The sequence below is a fragment of the Lutra lutra genome, chromosome 4, assembly GCF_902655055.1.
Source record: "Lutra lutra chromosome 4, mLutLut1.2, whole genome shotgun sequence".
Taxonomy (NCBI): Eukaryota; Metazoa; Chordata; class Mammalia; order Carnivora; family Mustelidae; genus Lutra; species Lutra lutra.
This window is the reverse complement of record NC_062281.1, coordinates 10550770-10573887: the sequence shown is the minus strand read 5'-3', so window position 1 is coordinate 10573887 and position 23118 is coordinate 10550770. Positions and strand designations below refer to the sequence as shown.

The 23118-nt window shown below is 38.8% G+C and overlaps 1 long non-coding RNA gene across 1 annotated transcript; it reads right to left on the bottom strand.

The window, feature by feature from the left end:
• Window positions 1-21423: 21423 nt before the first annotated feature.
• On the bottom strand, window positions 21424-22696 carry LOC125096966 (uncharacterized). Its single transcript, XR_007126450.1, has 3 exons — window positions 22645-22696; window positions 22196-22272; window positions 21424-21858 (listed from the first exon to the last, which is right to left on the bottom strand). It is a non-coding gene; the product is annotated as an uncharacterized LOC125096966 (long non-coding RNA).
• Between the last annotated feature and the right edge of the window lie 422 nt (window positions 22697-23118).

The window sequence follows — 23118 nt, the reverse complement described above, 5'->3', positions numbered from 1 at the left end:
AAGTTGTTAAGACCAGAAAAAAACCTCTGGCAGGAGAGGAAGATGGCTATTTTGGGACTTGGGGTTCTGCCCAGCAATCCCCAAGTCACCTTTGTTCTTTGGCCATGGATATGAAATCATGGGAGGTACCTATACAAATGCTTGTGTGAAATTATATTATTGAGAGCAAAGGAAATGTGTTTATCAGAGGAAAAAGTTTCTGTGAAGATATGCATCTCATTAGGCTCATTTGATTCTTTAAAATTGTTGCTTTTAAGTGAAGTCAAATGAAAAATCCTCTATTATTCTATAACCACAAGATTCTATGACTCAATAATTCAATTTTATACAGGATATATTGGTAGTCAAGATGTGAAAAAATTTTTTTGGAAGCATTGTTCTCAAATGAAATGGATTCACCATGTAGAGTAGAGACTTTAGCATCCCTAGAGGTGTTCAGTCACCAACTATATCATTATTTGGCAAATATATTATAGAAATCATACTGTAAAACATTCAGTCTATGGTTCATATACTTGAGACTCACCTGGGGTATTGGTTAAAAAGTAATCATTAAAATCTCTGGTAATACAGTTCAGGATTGTACATTTCAAATAATTTAGCAGGAAATTCTGATAAAGGTTAAAATCTGAAAATTCTTAGAGGAGAGGCTTGGATATGATGATAATTATGTCCCACTTTAGGCTATATTTCCTTTCTTCCTTTACAGTTTTCTTTAAAGAATTCTGTTTCTTTGAAACAGAAGGGTATTACATCAATGAGGGTTCCTGAGTTATGAGCAACAGAAACAAATTCTTTTAAAAATTGTCACAGAACTGGGACGCCTGGGTGGCTCAGTTGGTTAAGCAGCTGCCTTCAGCTCAGGTCATGATCCCAGCGTCCTGGGATTGAGTCCCATATTGGGCTCCTTGCTCATCAGGGAGCCTGCTTCTCCTTCTGCCTCTGCCTGCCATTCTGTCTGCCTGTGCTTCCTCTCTCTCTCTGACAAATAAATAAATAAAATCTTTAAAAAAAAATTGTCACAGAACTAAATAGAAAACAGTGCAAAATCCAGCCTTTGGAAGTGTGTGACCTGCAGTCAGTCTTGTGAACCTGAGGGACAGAAGCTATTTCTTGAAAGCCTTGTTTCTATGATAACTCAGTTCCAGTTAATTTCAGATTCCCAGATTAAGATTCAAAACTTAAAGAGAAAAGTCTCCCTACTTGGACAAGAAAAGGTAAAATTATCTCCATTACCAGATGATGATCTTAGGTATAGAACATCCCCCCTAATCCATATGAAAGTTACTAGAACTAATATAACACAATTAAAAAAAAATATCAACCAATCCTACTTTACCTGGCAAAGTTGTCCTTAGGAAATAAAGTAAAAATCTAATGAAAGAAAGAAACTAGAACTAATACATAAATTTGGCAAAGTTGTAGGGTTGTAAGGGTACAGAATCAATACACAGAACTCAGCTGTGTTTTTATACACCAATAATGAACAAGCCAAAAAGGAAATCCAGAAGGCAATTTCATTTATAATAGCATCTAAAGGAATCAAATATTAGGAATAAGTCTAACCAAACATGTGAAAGTCTTGTACATGGAAAACTAAAGGGTGTTGTTGAAAGAAATTAGGGATGACCTAAACAAAGAAAAAGACACCCTATGTTCAAGGACAGGGAGACTTAATATTATTAAGATGTCAATGCTTAAAGCAACCTACAGACCAACCAACCAAAGCAAACCTACAGATTCAACACAATTCCTACCAAAATAGCAGCAACTTTTTTTTTCAGATATGGAAAAGCCAATTCTCAAATTCACATGGAATTGCAAGAGGCTCTGAGTATCCAAAACAGTTTTGAAAAAGAATGAAGTTGGAGAACTCACATTTCTCAACTTTGAAACTTAATACAAAGCTATAGTAATGACAGTGGTATGGTACTGGCTTAAGGACAGACATACAGACAAATGGAATTGAAAAGAGAGCCTAAAAATAAACTGTCTCACATCTATGGTCAATTGTTTTCAAAAAGAGTGCCAAGACCACAATGTTGCTTGAAAAACTGGACATTCACATGCAAAAGAATGAAGCTGAACCCTTATCTAACACCAAATACAAAACTAAACTCAAAATGGACCAAAGACCTAAACTTAAGAGTTAAATTATCAAACTCTTAAAAGAAATCATTGGAGAAAATTTTCATGACATTGGATTTGGCAATGATTTCACAGATATGACATCTACAGCATTGACAACAGGGGTGCCTGTGTGGCTCAGATGGTTAAGCACCTGCCTTTGGCTCAGGTGATGATCCCAGAGTCCTGGAATGCAGCCTGTGTCATGATCCCTCCTCAGTCAGAGCTGTTTCTCCTTTTCCCTCTGCCCCTCCCCCTACTCATGTTCTCTCTCCCACTCCCATTGTCTCTCTCTCTCTTTTTAAAAATATTTTATTTATTTATTTGACAGAGAGAGACTCAGCATGAGAGGGAACACAAGCAGGGGGAGTGGGAGAGGGAGAAGCAGGCTTCCCCCACGAAGCAGGGAGCCTGATGTGGGGCTTGATCCCAGGACTCTGGGATCATGATCTGAGCTGAAGGCAGACGCTTAACAACTGAGCCACCCAAGTGCCCCTCCCACTGTCTCTTGAAGGAAATAATAAATAACATCTTAAAAAAGAAAACACAGATAACAAAAGCAAAAACAGATAAATTGGATTTCATCAAAATTAAGAACTTTTATGCATCAAAGTACACATCAAGACAGAAAAAACACAATCTACAGAATGGGAGAAAATATCTGTAAAATAGATATCTGATAAGAGATTAATATCTACAATATATAAAGAACTCCTAAAACTCAACAACCACAACACCCCCCAAAATTCAATTCAATTAAAAACTGCAGAAATAACTTGAATAGACACTTCTCCAGAGAAGATACACAAATGGCCAGTACAAAGATGAAAAGATACTTACCTTCATTAGTCATTGGGGAAATGAAAGTCAAAACACCAATGAGGTACCACTTTACATCACGTCTACTTGGATGGCTAATATGCAAAACAAAAACAAAAACAAAACAGAGCAAAAAACCCAGAAAGTAGGTGTGGACTAGGGTGTGATAAATTGAAATCCTTCTGTGCTGCTGGCAGGAATGTAAAATGATGCAGTTCTATGGAAAATCGATTGGCTCCTTAAACCAAAAAACAAGGAACTACCCACCCCTCCAAAAAAAAAAAAAACCCAAAACAACAGAACAAAAAACTATCCTAGGACCCAGCAGTAAAAGAATAGAGATATATATTTCAAAAATAAATATAATATATAACATATATTAAATATACATAAATTATATATTTTATGTATAAATCATATATATATAGTATATATAAAAGACGTATATATCTTATGGTTAAATGTAAGAGACTCAAGCAGATAACTGCCACCAATGTTCATAGCACAATTATTCACAGAAGCCAAAGGTGGAAAAACACAAATGAGTATCGACAAAGGAATAGATAAGTAAATTGTGGCTTATACATACCATGGAATATTATTCACCCATAAAAAGGAATGAAATTTTATATAGGCTATAAGATGGATGAGCTATGAAAACACTATGCTAAGTAGAATAAACCAGACACAAAAGGCTAAATACCGTATGATGCACTTAAATGAGTTCCTTAAAGTAGGTTAATTCATAGAGACAGAAAGTTAAATAGAGGTTAGTAGGGTCTGGGAGGGAAGGGGAATGTGGAATTACTTCAGTGGGTACAAAGTATCAGTTTGGGATGATGAAAGGTTTTGGCTTTAGGTGATGATGATCACACATTATAAATGTACTTAAAACCACCATAATGTATGTTCACAATTGGTTACAGTGATAAATATTATTCTTTGTATATTTTATCACAATAAAAGAAGGGGGGAAATCACCTCCAGAGAAAGAATGCCATGCCATTATTAGCCTAGCCTTGGGTTCTATGCCTTCTCCTTAGCTAGAAGGAGGGGTTGCTATCTGGGGGCTAAGGTTTAGGGAATAAAAGAAAAGAAACTTGATAGTTGACCCCAGCTGGACTGCTACGAAGGGGAAGGACCCTGAAGGAGAATCAGGAAGGAACCAAGAAAGCTGAAGCAAATCATATTCACTGCAGAGTTATCAGAAGGGAGTCTAACTCTCTGTATCCACAAATTATTAATCTTCCAGATTCTCATCTGCATGACAAAGGAGTGATTCCCCTGGTTCTGGCGAATGTAATTTGTATCTGCTGCTCTTAAGATTCCATTAATTCTTGGCTACTTAATGCATACCTCAATTAAGTAATTTAGAATCAAAAACTTCTTGTAGAAAGGATCAAAAACTTCTGATTCCCCAGAGTGATTTATGAATAATTGTACTAGAATAACTTTATTTGAAATGGATAATATCAGCATATCTCAAGCCCCATAATACCTCTATTATCTTAAACTTCGCCAACTTACTTGTCTGTGTGACCACCTGGTCCTTGGAGCCATTTAAATGGAAACTGGGGCTTCTGATGAGCTGCCAAGCATGTGCGAGACAGGTTAGTTTAGTCAATTTTGATTCCAAGAGAAGACTACTATGACCATCCCAGCTCCAGATACCTGATGGGGTTGGCGATTCCTGGAGGGAAGCCTGTGCCTTCAAAGTAGTGAAGGAGGAAGGGAGGCAAGCAGAAATCCATCCCAGAGTCCTATCAGATTCTGCCTCTTTCTGTGACACTTCCAGATCTCCTCTTAGCTCTTTCCCTCACTCATTTCTCTTCGTAGCTCTTATTACTGCCTGATGCAGTATGTATTTATTGGTCTACTGTCTGCTTCCTCACTTAGAATGTGTCTAGAATGAGGCAAGGAGCTTTGTTTTCTTCACTGCTCTACTCAGAGCACCTAATCCAGTGTGGGCACATTTTCACTAGCATGAAGTAGGCGGGCTATAAATATTTGGTGGAAGAATAAAAGCACAATTCTAATTCTTCAAGGTCAACTTTTTAAAAACTTCCTCCAACATCTCCCTTTCCCACAAAACCGAAATTATGTCTGAGTCAGAGGGCTGCATCCAGCACCATCTATTGCCTTCTATCACAGCAAAGAAACAGATACCACAACAAAAATACAATTGTTCATTTGCTTGTCTCCCTGTCGGATGCTCACTCTTCAAATACAGGGATGGTACAAACCGCTTGGTGAACCTTTATGAAATTAATGAAGTAAAGCATGATTTAAGAAGTGAACTTTAACCCAGAGTGAGCCCTAACAAATGAGTTTTTAAGGTAGAACATAATCTTTTCCTTCTCTTCCTATTGGCCAAATTCAAGAAAGTATTTTGGTTCTGATTTGCTGTCCCAGTTATTTAAGCTTCTTGCTTCTAGCAGAGAATATCTAGATTAAAAGATAAAGGTTGAGATAAAGGTGGATTGTAGAATGCTAAAAATATCTGTGATTGTCTTTTTGAACAGTGCCAGTATAGTAGGATCTAAATCAATCCTGGATTACTATTATTTTATGATCAATCATATGAGAGATAAGACAAAGGCCATATTAGAATTTTTGATCTTTATAAATTAGTTCCCAATGTTCAAGTTCAAGAATATATGAATTAAAAAAAAAATCCAAGCACATTTAAAAAATTATAATTTGAGGAAGATAATTTTTCTAATTATCATAGAAATACATGACTTTAGAACTTAGAATATAGGGAAAGTAAACATATGCATTCATATATATGTCCATATCACCAGATACATGTGTTTATATACTGATATTTTATATATTATATAACTTTACATATAGTGTTTTCCTCCATTTTATAAAGTATTCTTTAAAGTTGTAATCGTTTTTTACGATTTCAACATTTGGATCATTCATTTATTCAGTGTCTTATTGTGGGCCATTTATAAACTGATAGATTTAAAAAATCACCACAAATGTCTACCCTTCTCCGTATTCCTGTAATGTAACTTTGAAACTTTTGCTATAAAAAGGTCAAGTGTGTTTCCACACCTATCTCCATGACTTGCTGTGACCAATGGCATATGGCGGAAGTGACTGTCTAGGCCCTAAGCCTACACACCTGGAGCCTTGCCAACTTCTGCTTTCCTCCTTGGAAACCTAACAAATCTGAGCTAAGCTTCTGGTGATGGTTACATGGAAATACATGAGAAACAGGGACCCAGTTCCCTGACTGCCCAGCTGACAGCCAACCAACATCCAGCAATTGCCCATCTAATGCCACATGACCATGGATGAATGAGCAAGCACAGACAACCAAGAAACCAACACCACCATGAACAATATTAGTGATCATCATTTATTTATATGGCTTGCATTTTGCTTCATTCTGTTTTGTCTTCTATTGGGAGTTGGGCTATTTTTTCTTATTGTGGTAAATGGACGTAGTGTAAAATTTTAACAATTTAACTGTAAAAGTCAGTGGCATGAAACATATCCACAATGTTCTGCAATGTTCACAGTTATTTCCAGATTTTTCATCACTCCCAAACTGGAGCCATACCCCCATTAAGCCATAACCCCAGATTTTCTCTTCCCCTTAGCCTTGGTAATCTCTCTTCTACTTTCTGTTTCTATAAATTTTCCTGTTCTAGAGACCTTGTGCAAGTATTATAACACAATATTTAGATTTTTGTGTCTGTCTGATTCCACTTGGTATGATGTTTTCAAAGTTCATCGATGTAGGATGGGTCAGCACTTCATTCCATTTTTTGGCTGAATAATATTGGATGACATGTATGTACCACATTTGGTTTATACATGCTTTCGCTGATGGACACTTGGGTTGTTTCCAGCTCTTGGATGTTGTGAATAATGCTGCCAGGAACACTGGGACATAAGTATCTGGAGACGTGCTTGTGTTCAGTTCCTTTGGGTAGCTACCCTAAGAGCGGAATTACTAAGTCAAGTAGTAAGTCATGTCTAACATTTTAAGGAACTTTCAAGCTATTGTCCATAGGAGCTATATCATCTGACATTCTCACCAGCAATTCACAAAGGTTCTAATTTCTCTACATCCTTGCCAATGTTTGTCTTTTTTATTTCCAGGCTTATTAGGAGTAGCTACTCCTGAAACCAGTATTGCACTGTGTGTTAACTAACTAGAATTTAAATAAAAGTTTTAAAAATAATAAAAAAATATCTCCTCTCCCTCATATCAGGGAGATCATATGATAGTTGTCTTTCTCCGATTGACTTATTTCGCTAAGCATGATACCCTCTAGTTCCATCCACGTCGTCACAAATGGCAAGATTTCATTTCTTTTGATGGCTGCATAGTATTCCATTGTGTATATATACCACATCTTCTTTATCCATTCATCTGTAGATGGACATCTAGGTTCTTTCCATAGTTTGGCTATTGTAGACATTGCTGCTATAAACATTCGGGTGCATGTGCCCCTTCGGATGACTACGTTTGTATCTTTAGGGTAAATACCCAGCAGTGCAATTGGGTTGATGGGGGGAGGGGGTTGGGAGAGGGGGGGTGGGGTTATGGATATTGGGGAGGGTATGTGCTATGGTGAGTGCTGTGAAGTGTGTAAACCTGGCGATTCGCAGACCTGTACCCCTGGGGATAAAAATATATGTTTATAAAAAATTTAAAAAAATAATAATTAAAATAATAATAATAATAATAATAAATATAAATAAATTAACTAAATAGCCATCCTATGAGTATGAAGTAGTATTTCATTGCAGTTCTGATTTGCATTTTCTTAATGACCAATGATGTTGAACATCTTTTTATGGATATTGGTCATTTGTATATTTTTATTTGGAGAAATGCCTGTCCAGTCCTTTGCCTACTTTTCAATTTGGTTGTGTGTCTTTCTGTTATTCAGTTGTAGGAGTCCCTTTTATGTAAACCTCTCCTACCATATTGTGAACCCAGAAAGTGCCAAGCATTTACTACCAGTACTGATGTAGTATTTTGGACAAAGCAGGTTCCCAATGTATATTGGGTAGATTAAATTTATTACCAAAACATAATCACTGAAACTGAATACCAGATAGGTTGACATTTTCTTCATTTTTTAAAAATTAAATTAATTTATTTAGAGTGAATGAGCAGGGGGAGGAGAAGAGAGAGAGAGAGAGAGAAAATCTCAAGCAGACTCTGCACTCAATGTGGAGGTCAAAGGGGGACTCAATCTCACCACTCTGAGATCATGATCTGGACTGAAATCAGGAGTCAGACACTCAACCCACTGAGACACCCAGGTGCCCCAACATTTCCTTTTAAACTGTAGTGCATTCAACTCCTTCATGGAGAATATGTGCTTCTAAACCATTTAAGCACAGTGCATACATAGCTTTGGGCCATGTAGTAAACAATTATTAATCCATTTGGGGGAGGGGGATTAGAATACCCCATAATTTTAAATTAGTATTCTGATTAAAAGCAAAAAATAAATTAAAAACTTGAAAAATGAAACAGAAAAAAGAAGGAAAAATTATAAAAAATGAAGATTTTTCATCCATCTAACAAGCAAATATCTGGCATTGGAAGACTTTTTTTTTTTTCAGCAAAGAAAGAGAATGTTTCAATGTAGTCTGTTTTGAGAAAAATCTAAGAACAACAACAACAAAAACCCCACTGGTATGCTGGGATTGTGTGGGAACAGAGTGGTGATGGAGAGAAGCCATTGAAATAACCCGCTGGTCCTCTTGTACTGCTCCTTACCTGATTAGCTGAGGTCAAGGAAGCCAAGGATAACAAAGGAAATTAGGTCTTCCCTAGTTCTCATTAAATGCTCCAGGGGTCTGACCGCTGCTGAGCTGAGCACTTTAAGGGCTTGGGAAAAGGGAAGTGCAGCTCCTTATTTCACCACCTTCATTGTGCTGGAGGAAAGAAGAAATAGCTCTGAGACTCATAATAGTAGAAATGACATCCAAAGCAGCATACCCCAGTGGCTCTTCCTAAAGGCAGTATAAATAATTAAGCATCTCTACAGTCAAGCCAGTAGGAGTCAAGAGAGGAGACTTGCAAAGTGTGGATAGCATTTCGACTCCACTCTGCCCATATTCCTTAAGGGGAAAGGAATCTGGGAGCCAGAGGTAAAATCTTGGCATTGGAAAGAATCCTTATTTGTACATTGATTTACTCATTTATTCAGTCGTTATTGAGCATTGACCATCAGAGACCAGCCATGATGCTACCAGTGAGGAAGTTCAGTATTACCTACGCCTACTCCTTTATTCTTTCAATGCAGAACCATCAAAACTGTGAACCCTCAAGGGGAATGCTATGTGCAAAATCACACCTGGTTTGTCCAAACCTTGAACTGCAACCTAGTTTCCTGACTCACCCATGAGTATGTTTTTAATTACACTTTAACTTTTAAAATGTGTTTTTTTCTGGGTACCTGGGTGGCTCTCCATTGGCTAAGCGTCTTCCTTTGGCTCAGGTCATGATCTCAGGATCCTGGGATCCAGGCCCTGCTCAGCCTGGGAGGGAGTCTGCTTTTCCCTCTCCCTCTGCCTGCGGCTCCTCCTGCTTGTGCTCTCTCTGTCTCTCTGTCAAATAGATAAATAAAACCTTTTTTAAAAATTAAAATGTGGTTTTTCAATGACTTCTTGAGTGATTTTTATTTTCTTGACCATATTAAGCATTCAAGAAAATAATAATAAAGGAAAGAAACACGTTCCAATACTTCTCTGACTTCTTCTGAGAACAGCTCCATGGCCCCAGTTTCTATTTAATACATTTCCTTTCTTTGGCCTCTAGGACCCACTTTTGGATTCACCTCTTAGTTGATGATGGTTTCTTTTCTGTTATCCTTGCCTTATCTTCTCCATCTTGCTGGAGAACTTTGGGTGCTGTGGGACTCAGCCCTCTGACCTCTGCCGTCTCTACACAAACCCTAAATTTACCCTGATGAAATATTCTTATCAAAAACAAGAAAAAAACAAAGAGAACTGTATTCCCACTTTCAGTTAATACCTCCCTGGTAGTTTTATGCCACACATGAAGTAAATACAGGGATTATACCTATTTGAAAGCATGGTACAAATTATTATGCTTATTTATAGACAATGAAATGAGAAAACCCAACAGCCATCAAAAAATATGAAAAGCAATAAAAATATTCAAGGTAGTGGCTTTGTAAAAAAAGAAAGAAGGAAAGAAAGAAAGACCCAGTTGCCTTCTTACACTACAGCTACAACCAGATTAAAAATTTTGAGTAAAACCAAATTTTCATAACAAAAACATTGATTTAAACATAGAAATATATTTAACAAAAAAATTAGAATATGTATATGTGGAAATTTTCAAAGAGGAAATATAACTTGAGTAAGTGCCATAGAAACTATATTTTTGGGGCAAAAAGCTGAATGTTCATATATCAGATCTTTCTAAGTTAATATCCCCACTGATTTTTTTTCTATAATGAGTCTGTGGTTTTCCTATAATAAACTCACATGTTTTCATAAAGAAAAAAAGTTTAAATATTATTAAAGGTACCTGGAAGTTTTGTCATCACTTAGTCATATAGCCTATAATTTGACAGAGTAGATAGCTTACAGAAAAATGATATAGAAAATAATTGGGATACAGAAGTATCAGGGATAAATAAGGTCTGGCTTTCAATAACTGTACTTCATACAAAAAAGTCTTCCTCAGATAACCCATTTTGCTTGGGAAGCAGATAATATGTGACTGTTGATGAATTGAACAGTTTAAATTTCATATACAAATTACTCTTCTTTGCCATGGTACTAGCCAGGCCATAATGTCAGTGATGCATAACAAGGAGCCTACATTTCTCACTCAGATTACATGTCAGCACCTGCAGGGGATGATGCTACTGCTCTTCCTTATTATTTTCTCATTTTGGAGCCTAGGCTGAATGAGCATTCCCTCTTTGAAGGATACCATTTTCCCGGAGGACGCAAGCAATAAATGTCTAATGACACTCCCTTCAGGTTGGACTCACAAAGCTACCATCCACTCATATCCATTGTCCAAAGCAGGCCAGAAGGCCAAGCCCAACACTAGGGGGTCAGGGATAAATACTCCTACCATGGTGAGGGTGGGCACTACACATCATGTGTCAACATGAGCAGATGTACAATCCTGCTCCAAGAAAGTGGGGTGATATGGGAGGATTGGGGATAGTAGTGTAACCTCAAGGAAATATTTACTGTTTGGCTGGTAGCATTCCTAAGAGGTCAATTTTTAAGTTAGTAAATAAGTAAGCTTCTCTCTTGTTCAGTCTTCTTCCCCTCAATTCTACCCGTCATCTTTTTGGTCAAAGAACAATTTGCCCTGGAAAGAATTTCTTTACTGAGTTGTTTTTGTTGTTGTTGGTGGTGGTGGTGGCGGTTTTGCTTTGGTTTGGTTCTGGGTTTTTTTTATTTGTTTGTTTGTTTGTTTTTTTACAACCTGAACCCTACAGACATTTATAACTAATGATTTAATAAAGTCAACATGTATGTGTTGAGGACAAAATATGTGTTGGGCATCACGGTAAAGAGGAACTAAATTTTTTTTCATCTTCTCATTTAAAGCCACGCAATAAAATATAAAATCAGTCACACATACAAATGTGACTACATAGACAATCATAGTGGGCCCCTTAGGGCCCCACAAATGCATTTTTCTCCCCAAAGCTAACTAGCTGGAGGTAAGGTAATGTAGAGTGGATTAAAGGGAAGGAAGCAGCAATAGGTTATAAGAGGAACTTCGTAAGGTATTTTCCAGGTGAGCATACCTTATTGACCCTGATTTATTTGGAGTATGTAATCAGAAGAAATTGAGATGAACGCTGAGCTATCCACTGAATCCTTAAAAAAATGGAATTGGAAAAGATATGCAATATGCCTTAAAAAGGATGAACCTTGGATGACTTTGGGGCTCATGGCTTGGATAACTGCCCAAGCAATTCTTTTAGAAACTGGCTATTTGCCCTTGGCTATGGCTTCTTCCTTCTTTGGGTCTCAATTTCCACATTTAGAAGATCAGAAAGTTGAATGATTATTAAGGCTTCTTTCAACTCCTTAATGCTTGACTTCCAGATATTTTCCTTACATATTTTAAAGTTCTATTTCAGCCTCCAGTGGCTTCTCCTCTTCCTCTGGCCTGTTTTGCTGGCACTGAATCTAAACACGTACAGTGCTGTGGCCAGTGTGACATTGGTATCCGCTGAGCACTGACCGCTTCCAGCTTTGTTGGTGGCACTGTGACATATCATTCATCTTGGCCACAGGAAACAATGAGCCCAGAGTGTTTTCATAATCAGACCCATTCGAAAGCAATTAAATCCTGGTTAAGTGATAAGGCTTTGTATTACTTCTGTCAGGGTTGGGGGCTGTGGGTGAACATATCATGTCTAGTTGCCATAAAGAATGAATAATTGGAAGGGGGATGATAACTGGTAATAGGATGTCTAGTCTACTAGGGGTGGAATAAAAGTAGCAGTGAGTAAACACAATCAAGGTGAAGAGTGTGGTGTCACAGTAATTGTGCAGCTACATCTTCAGGGAAAATATTGGGCTGGGAACAATGAAGGGACAGGATAACACCTGCCCCAAATGGGCTCTGGAAATGGGTGAAAGTGCCTATCCAGGTAGCTGCCCAGCTCCCTGCTGTCAGGGATAAGTGGCTGCCTTTGCCTGCATTATACACCTCTCAAGACACAAAAATCAGATTCCAAAGAGCTCTAGGTAGAGTTAAATGTTTCTTCAAGGTTCCTCCATCCTAGGACTTTTTCCTGAAGTTCATGTAACCCAAGGATACCCAGAATGTGGTGAAGAAGGGCGAGAGATCAAAGGTCAGTCTGCCTGGCCTTCTGTACCACCCAGAAGGTGTGTGTCATGGGACAGGGGACCTCACCATTCTGTGTCTCCATTTCCTGAATCATAAAATGAGGATAATAATGTAGCTCACCTATCCGCTATCTGACCATCTTCAAACCAGAAATGGTACCAGATTTCAAAACATGTTTGGATGTTTGGAAGCTAATATGATACATATGAAATAGTCTGTATAACATCACAGGTAGGTAGGCATGCTTGTGAGAAAAAGCACCTGTAATTAAAAGCATAAATATTTCCACAGGAAAAGCATACAGCTATTCACAGTAGGCAAGATAAAGATAAATGACGAAAGGCTTCATGTCATTTCAGGCCCAGCGTTCATGCTAAAACAAGGAGAAGAAAGTTATATAAAAATAATTCTCTGTCCAAGCTTGTGGAATACTCAAATTGCAGAGAAAGTACTACAGGCATATACTTCCTACTTCATATGAGATTTCAGTGAGACCAGTGTGAAGCTCTTAACACAAACTTACATTAAGTACCTTATTAATATAGCTCTTACAGCTGCTGTTGCTTTATCATTATTTTAGCAATGGGGCTTGGAGAACGTAATGTGTTCCAGGCCCAGAGCTTGCAAGTGGCCAACTAGAATTCACACCCATCCTCTTGAACTCCAAAGCTCATCCTCTCTCACACACCACACTGTTTTCCCTGCATAAATTGCTTTACGAAAAAAGGAAGCTCAAGCTCAAGCCCGTGTGGTGAAGATTTAGGTTTCCCTGCTTGGGAGAAGTTAAAAAGTCTGTATCTGTAAAGTGAGAGAATACTTTTGGGCCAGGTGTTTTTTTTTTTAATATTTCATTTATTTATTTGACAGAGAGAGAGAAATCACAAGTAGGCAGAGACAGGCAGAGAGAGAGGAGGAAGCAGGCTCCCCGCCAAGCAGAGAGCCCAATGCAGGGCTCGATCTCAGGACCCTGAGGCCATGACCTGAGCTGAAGGCAGAGGCTTAACCCACTGAGCCACCCAGGCGCCCCTGGGCCAGGTGTTTTTATTGATTAATTTAATTGGAAACAGGGGATATACACAAAAATCAATCACATTTCTGTGTACTAACAACGAACACTTAGAAACTGAAATTGCAAATACAATACCATTTACACATGCTCCAAAGAATTTCCAACACTTAGTACAAACTTAACAAAATATGTACATGTTTTGTTTCTATGCTGGAAATTACAAAATGCTTCTGAGAGTATCAAGACTTACATAAGGAAACATATTGTGTTCGTGAATTGGGAAACTATACATAGTAAAGTTGTCAATTCTCCCCCAAATTTTCTGAGGTTGAATGTAATTATGAACAAAGACATAGTCACTCTGAAAATCATGTGAAAAGGCTCAGGTCTCAGAATAGCTTTAAACAACCTCGACAAAGAATTAAGTTGGCAAGAACCACGCTACTCACTACCAAGGCCAACTATATCACTACAGTAATCAAGACAGTGTGGTTTTGGCAGAGGGGTAGACACAATGATCTACAGAAGAGAATAGAGTACCCAGAAATAAACAACTATTTTCTTAAGAGTTTATTTATTTCTTTATTTATTTGATGAACATGAGAGTAAGGACTGAGGGGCAGAGAGAGAGAAAATCTCGAGCAGGCTCAGTGCTGAGTGTGGAGCCTGACCCAGGACTCAACATGGGGCTTATGCCAGAACCCTGAGATCATGACCTGAGCCAAAATCAAGAGTTGGACACTTAATTGACTGAGGCACCCAGGTGTCCCAACAACAATTTTTTGACAAAGATACAAAAACAATTCAATGAAAGAAACACAGCCATTTCGAGAAAAGGTGCTGGGACAATTGTGCCTCCATGGATACAACAAGAAAAAAAAAATTAGTGTAGACTGGCACCTCCCACCTTACAGGAAAATGAGCTCAAAATGTACCACAGAATTAAAAGTAAAAACCAAAATTATAAAACTTTTACAATGGAAAAACCTAAGGGGAAACTTTGATATTTATGACTAAACAAAGAATTTTCAGACTCAACATCAAAAGCATGACCCACAAAAATAAAGATGGAGAAAATATTCCTTATGAAAATGAAAAAGCCTTGCTCAACAAGAGCCTACATTATGAGAAAGGAAACACAATCTGGGAGAAAGTATTTACAAATCACACAACCAACAAAAGCCTAGGGACTAGAATGTATGACAAATTCTCAAAACTCAGCAATAAAGGAAAGCGAACTGTCCAATCAAAACATGGGCCCATGATATGAAAATACAGTTCATGGGAAGGGAGACAAATAAGATGTTTACCATCATTAGTCATTAGGAAAATAGAAATTAGAGCACAACACGATATCTCTACTCACCTACTAAAATGGACAAAGTCAGACGTAGTGACACCACCAATGATGCTGAGGATATGGAGAAACTGGATCCCTCACAGATGGCTGGTAAGAATGTCAAAGGGCACAACCACTCTAGAAAACATTTTTGCAGTTTCTTGTTAGACTAAACATGCAGCTACCGTACAACTCAACAATTGAACTCATGGGCATTTATCCCAGAGAAATGAAAATTTATGATTATGGAAAAACCCATCCATGGATGTTTATAGAAGCTTTATTCTTTTTTTTTTTCCCTTTCTTTTTTTTTTTTTTTTTACAGCTTTATAAACATATATTTTTATCCCCAGGGGTACAGGTCTGCGAATCGCCAGGTTTACACACTTCACAACACTCACCATAGCACATACCCTCCCCGATATCCATAACCCCACCCCCTCTCCCAACCCCCTCCCCCCATCAACCCTCAGTTTGTTTTGTGAGATTAAGAGTCACTTATTCTTAAAAGCCAAGAATGCAGAAACAACCCAGATGTCCTTCAGTGGGCGAATGGTTCAACCAATGGCGGTACCCTATCCCCTGGAGTACTGCCCAGCAATAAAAGGAATAGACTCCACATGCAAAAATGTGGGTGAATTCTAGGAGCTTGTACTGAGTGAAAGAAAGCCAATCCCAAAAGGTCACAGACTTTATTATTTCTTGCACCTGCATGTGAATCTATAATAATCTCAAAATTAAAAGTTTAATTTAAAAATATTGCCTAACATATTATACCCTCTCCCACACACTTGCCTCTAAAATTCTATACTCTTTAAACTTTATCAATTTATTTTTTTCTTTAATTAAACTTTTCTAATAATAAATGCAAACAAGCAAACAATAGAGCAGAAGAAAGTGCTTTAAAGAAAAGACCTTCAGTCTCATAGTTCAGGAGTCACCCCTTTACTTCCTATGTATATTTTCATAATAACACACATGTATATAAATCATATAGCTATATGGAACTGTGTATATGTGCCTTGCATGTTTTAATGGCTGCCTAGTATTATATTTATATAAAATGACTTTGTCAACCATTCTTGTTTTTTAATTTTATTTTAATTCCATTGTAGTTAACATATAGTGTTATATTAGTCTCAGGTGTACAATATGTTGATTTGATCATTCTAAACATTACTCAGTACTCATCAAAATAAGTGTACTCTTATGCTCCACAAGTAAGTGAAACCATATAATTGACTCTCTCTGCTTGACTTATTTCACTCAGCATAATCTCCTCTAGTCCCGTCCATGTTGATATAATTGGGTATCCATCCTTTCAGATGGAGGCTAAATTGGAGGGGGAGATGAAGCATGAGGGACTATGGACTCTGAGAAACAAACTGAAGGTTTTGAAAGGGACGGGGGTGAGGGAATGGGTGAGCCTGGTGACAGGTATTAAGGAGGGCACATATTGCATGGAGCACTGGGTGTGGTGCATAAACAATGAATCTTGGAACACTGAAAAAATTAAAATAATTTTAAAATAAATATACAAAATGAAAAAATATAAGTATACTCTTAGTCCTCTTCACCAATTGCATCCATCCCCCACCACTCATCTCCCCTCTGGTAACTACATTGTTCTCTGGGTTAGGAGTCTGTTCCTTGGTTTCTCTCTCTCTCTTTTTTCCTCTGTTTGTTTTGTTTCTTAAATTCCACATATGAGTAAAATCATAAGGTATTTGTCTTTCTCTGGTGTGTTTATTTCACTTATCATTATATGCTCCAGATCCATGCATGTCACTGCAAATGGCAAGATTTCATGGCTGAATGATATTCCATAATATAATATAATATAAAATAAATATATGACATCTTTTTTATCCATTCACTGTTGATAGACACTTGGGCTGCTTCCCTAGTTTCTGCCATTTCTTGGAATTTGGAATTTGTAGACAGTTTCATAAGCATATGAAAAGTAAGGCAACAAGGATGGCAATCAAAGTATTTACATTAAACATTCTTGTTTTGATTGACATTCTTCCTTAAAAACTCAGATTTTTAAAATTGCATTTTACTTTTTTGTAGTAGTATCCTAACTCTGATGGTGGTTATATGAATCTGTAGATGCATCAAAACTTACAGAACTCAAGAAAAAGCCAATTTTACTGTGTTGGTTTAAAAGATAAAAATCAAACAATGAGCAACACAGCATTGAATCACCTTGTAGCCTCATGTTTTATATATTTGTGTAACAGTCTATAGAGTAAATTCCTGGAAGTAGAATTTCTGGGAAAATTGGCTTGTACATTTCTAATCTTGATATACTTTAACATCTGACGTTCAAAAAAAGGTACACTGGGGACACCTGGGTGGTGCATTTGGTTAAGTGTCCCATTTTTAGTTCCCACTCAGGTCATGATCTCAAAGTCATAGGATCAAACCCTGAGTTAGGCTCTGTGCTCAGCCCAGAGTCTGCGTCAGATTCTCTCTCCCTCACTTTCCTGCTCATGTGCTCTGTCTTTCTCTCTCTCAAATAAATAAATAGAATCTTTTTAAAAAGGTACACCAACTTGCTTTCCCACAAAAACTGAAGAGGAGTTAGAATGAGCATTTTCAAAACCTTCATCCTTTTTGATGAAGAGAGGTGAGGATTTTGGGGAAGAGTTTTATAGTATATTATCTGTGTACCTCTGCTAATGGTCAGAATGTACCTAGACTATGGATTTAAGCCTCATGCATTGTCAGTGAGTAATGGAAGGGGAAAAAAAAAAAACTGACTGTCAGCCTATAAACATATTGCACATTGGATCATAAAACCACAGAAAATAGAATAAATTCTCCTTACATTTGTTATGAACTGAATTGTGTCACCCTACATTTCATCTCTTGAGTCCCTAACTCCTAATATGACTGTGTTTGGGTATGGAACTTTAAGGAGGTAATTCAGACTCAGTGAGGTCATAAGGGTGTGGTCCTTATAAGAAGAGAAAAAACATTGGAGATCTTTCTCTCTCTTTAAAAGTGCACAAAAGAATGGCCATACGGGGGCTCTCATCAGAAGCTGAATTTGCTAGCCCTTTGATCCTGGACTTTTACCTACCAGGACTGTGAGAAAATAAAATTCTGCTGTTACCTCCACCAAGCCTGTGCTATTTTGTTATGATAGTCTTGGCAAATAATGTTACATTTGAAGAAATTAACTTGATCTATGAATATCGTCATTTAAGCACAAACTCACAAACTTCAAGTTGTGTTTTGTTGTTGTTGTTGTTCAAAGTTGAGATCAAACCCAAGCTATTTGACTTTTCCCCCAATGACTAGTGCTTTATCTCTGATATTGGTTCACACTGACCATGATTCTGTCCATAGTAATAATGATATTAATAATTGCAGCTAACATTTGAAGCCTTACCATTTATCAGGCACAATTATAATTCTGTTATTTCTATGAATATTTTGACTTCAGTGTTATTATTTTTTTAAGATTTTATTTATTTATTTGAGAGAGTGAGAGAGAGAGAGCATGAGTAGGGGGAGTGGGAGGGGGAGGAGGAGAAGCAGACTACTCACTGAGCAGGGAGCCCGATGTGGGGCTCAATCCCAGGACTCTGGGATCATGACCTGAGCCAAAGGCAGATGATTAACAGACTGAGCCACCTCCGTGCCCCTGGTGTTACTGTTATCTCATTTGATGACTGAGAAAGCTATGGAATAGTGTTCAAGTAAGTTGCCCAGAGTCCCAAACCAGTGAATGGGGTTTGAACTTTTACTTTAACCTCTGTTGTTAACAGTGGGGTCCGTGGACAAGCCACGTCATCATCACCTGGGAGCTTGTTAGAAACAGACTCTCAGGTCCTGCCCAGACCTACTGAAGAGGAATCAGCATTTTAACAAGACACACATTACTGTTCAGGGAAACACGGCTCTAAATTGTGATCCCTGTTGTCTCCTTGTTTCTTCCCATCTAGAGGGAAAGGCAACTGGCTCTCTACAGTCATGGCCCACTTTGAAATGCCGTGGTTCTAGGATGGAGCCCAGCTGTGCCCAACGCCCACACCCTCCCCTCATTAGGCTCTTGAACAGAGCTGTCCAGGACTTTTTTTCTTTCAGTTTCTAGGTGAAAATAAAGCATAATGTCTAAGAGGCAGCTTTAAGGACATCAGAGTGACAGACATTCTTGATAACATATGCAATCATTCTCCCTCATTTCCACTTAGATGACTTCCTCTGAAGTCATTTATTGACTCTGATTGGAGACATTGATGAGAGAAAACATGAACGTCTAGGCTGTCCCCTAGAAGAGGTTAATACATGGGAGATTAAGAAGGACAGTGCTTGTTTTAGTTTATACATCTTGGCCCCCCAATAACATGAATTATCTCCCTAAAATTTCAATAATTGCTAAGGGAGGAGTTATTTGAAAGGTTCAGAGATGTCAAGGAAGTTACTCACAGTCACACAGGACTGGGAGGAACCACAGGGAGGAACCAGGAGGTCAAGCCTTTAATCAGTCAGGATTTTACCCTGGCTCTGTCTCTTCTACTAGTGCAGGGTCAGTCATTATAGCTGCTCCATTACTCCTGGAGTGGAAATAAACATCCCTACCTTTTAAGGACTGCTCACATTTTAATACCATCTCTAAATGTTCAAAAGTGAGCCTACTTTATCTAGAACCAAATGTGAGAGCAGCGTTTAATAAAAACTTCAATAGACTGAAGCCAAGCTAACCAGTTACCTTCATTAGCAGGATAGCGTGATTCTAATTTGCAGAGAAGAGGGAAAATCATAAGAAAATGAGTTGACATCTAGCACTTAGGTTTTTTTTTTTAAGTCTAAGAAAAATACCCTGGGGCAATATTAATTCAATTGCACCCAGAATATCTTTTCATTTCTCCCTGACCTTGATAATTAGAATTGTCTCTTACAATCCACAGGGCCAAGACATTAAAAAAAAAAGTGTGTGTATTGGTGTTCAGGTTGGGAGGTGGTTGTTGGCATCCAGGCCCATGGCTAAGATCAGTGCTACTGGTGCACAGTATTTGGGGGGAGGAGTGGGACAGGTGAGGAGCGGTAAAATGAAAAGTAACTAAGGTAGGGTAAAAAGCCCTTCAAGTTGCAGAAGTAAACACTGACACCTGCTTCCCTGCAGGGGAGGAGTGGGAGAAGGAGAAGGTGCCTGCATGGTTCTGGGTGTTTCCATCTGTACATGCATTTAATCCCCAAGACAATTCTAGGACACAAGTTCCGCCATTATCCCCATTTTACAGATAAGAAAAGTCGGTACAGAAAAGTTCGACAACTTGCTTAGGACCATCCAGCCGGAAACGCTAGAGTCAGGACTTGAACTCAGGCAGCCCGCCTCTGGGGCTACCTTCCACATGTTTTGCGTTTGGCACTGTTTTATTCAGCACATATCTCTCACTTGGTGATAACCTTAGTGAGAACAAATACGGATTTGTTATCTGCTCTTCCAGATGCTTTTCCCGACTTCCTAATCCTCCCCTATTTCCCTATCTTTCTCCTAGCTGCTTGCTGATTTAGAGCCACAGAAAAAGATAACCCTTTTACTCCCATCTCCATTTGAGGAATTAGTTTATGTTCAGAGATGCAGTCTATTTTTCAAAGTCACACAGCTTATAAGGGACAGAAGACAGAATTTGATCGTGGGTTGGCATGACACCCTTAGAGTCTGAAACCAAATATTTCAGTTACATAAGAAATGGAAGAAGGAGAATATACTTGGTGTCAGGTTCAGGTCTCTGATAAATGTACAATAAAATTGAATTAGAGATGCAAGCGGTATAGTGAGGGGAGTGTGCATGAATGAAAAAAGGGGAAGGGAAGAGGAAGGCAGGGGACCCTTCCAAATGTGATGCTGGTGTGACACCTGTTGGAGGAGACAGGGAAATAAGGATTACTGGGCAGGAGTGGGCTCAAGCAGCAGGCAGTTCTGAGAGCCTTGGGTTAGCCAATGGCAAGATTTTTTGGCAAAAACTGACCTTTGAAGGAGTCCTGTGTTGGGCAGAAATGGCCCAACTGTAGTAATCCCATCGTGCTGGGTTATTGCCTAAAAACTGGGAGCAACCCAGACATCTCCTGTCTTTGGTTGGAAGACCAAACCCATGGTGGTAGACTGGAAGGTGCAACGGCAGAATGCTCTCAACCAATTACATTGCTCATGGCAGTTTCTCTCGAGGGGGGACCTGGGAGGCACCCCCAATGGCCACGCAGACTTCTTTTGTACAGGTGCACATGAGAAGATGGTGCATGGTGATGGTTTACTCACCAGAACATTCCCCAAAGGACTCAAATGTAACTTTCCTTCCTATTAGATTCCAGAGTTGAGACAGGTACAAGGACACAGATGTGGAAAAGGGAGGTGAGGGAGATTTGCAGCCAGTTTTGTTTGGATTTACCTTTGATGGAGGCCAAGTTACCTGAAGTCATGTCAGGGAGGGAGGGGGAAGGAAAAGACACAGCAATACCATTTATGCTAAAGCAGTCTGACTTTCAGGGAAGGTAGTGGCGTGGGTGGAGGCTGAGCAGTGGTTCTGTCTACTCGGAGCTGGAGTTGGAGAGGGATCATCTGGACCATAACCAGAGACACTGGACTGTTTGTCATCTCTGCAGGATTCCATTATCTGCTGGCATTCAGTGAGGTGCTCTTAGTGAATGCTGACTGCCCAGGCTGCCCTGAGGGGAATCAGGGAAGGGAGCTCAGGTGTGTATCTGAAGGGGTGGAACAAGGCAGAACCAGTGAGGAAGAGAGAGGTGGAGGGAGAAAGGAGAAACCCAGGAACTTGGGGCTACTGACATAACTCTCATTCATGTAAAAATTGTTGATATAATATGTTCTAATTAATGTGTGAGGCTCTGAAGATAAAAGCATGGGCAAGCAAGACCCCCTGTTCTCTAGGAGCTTACAGTAGTGTCTAGGAGAGAGCTGGGTCTTCTGAAACCATGGAGAATTCCCAGGCTTATTTTAACGAAGGCATCTGTGTTCTTGAGTTTTTCTCTGAGGAAAGGCAGGGTGGTGGGAAAGGAGAAGCAGGTCTGTAAGACTTACCTTTATTTCCCTGCACTGTGTGTGTGAAAAGTGACAGAGAATCTGTCTCCAAACATCCCAGCTTGGAATATATCCTTCTGTTTTCAGAAAGGGAAAAAAAAAATTATTATCAGAAGCAGCCAGACAAGGCAAATTTAATTCTAAGATCTCTGACAGAGTTATAGAATTTTCATTCCTTCTCTCTCTCTCTGCCTCTCTTTGTCTTCCTCTCTCTCCCTCTTTCTGTCTGTCTCTCTCTGTGTCTCTTTCCTTGCCTCTCTCTATCTCCCCCTCCTTTCTCTGTGTGTCTCTCTCTCTGACTCTCTCCCTGTCTCGCCTTCTCTCTTTTTTTTTCTCTCTGTCTCCCTGTCTCTCTCTCTGTTTGTCTCTGTCTCTGTCTCTCTCCCTTTCTCCCCACTCCCCAGCCTTCTCTCATTTGCTTCTTTTATAACCAATTGTAAAACCAGTACCAGACTTGGAAATAGTAGTCTAGACTTCGATCCTAGGTCCTCCTCATCAAGTTATTTTACTGTTAAGCATCAGAAACACTATAAACAGTTTCAGCTCTATTAGGAGTTATTTTATAATGATTAGGCTTGGCAAAGTCCACTGGCCACTCCCTTCACGCCCCTGGCAGTGGAAACAGAAGAGTCCTTTGTGCGATAAAGTGTTAGGAGTTGGGAAAGATAATTATCTGAGGACGAAGGTCACATCTCTTAAGGTGTCTTTGGAAAGAGTTGAGACAGGTACAAGGGCACAGATGTTTCTTATACCAAGACAAAATTTAGCTTTATGTGTCTTAAAATTCTAAAACAAATTAGAATAGTGAACATTTTTTAGATACTTGCAGTGGGTCAAACACTGTTCTCACATGTGCTACATGTGCTCATATATTAGAATTGTGATGAACACATAAGAACAGGCAGAATAAGAATAAGAGTAAG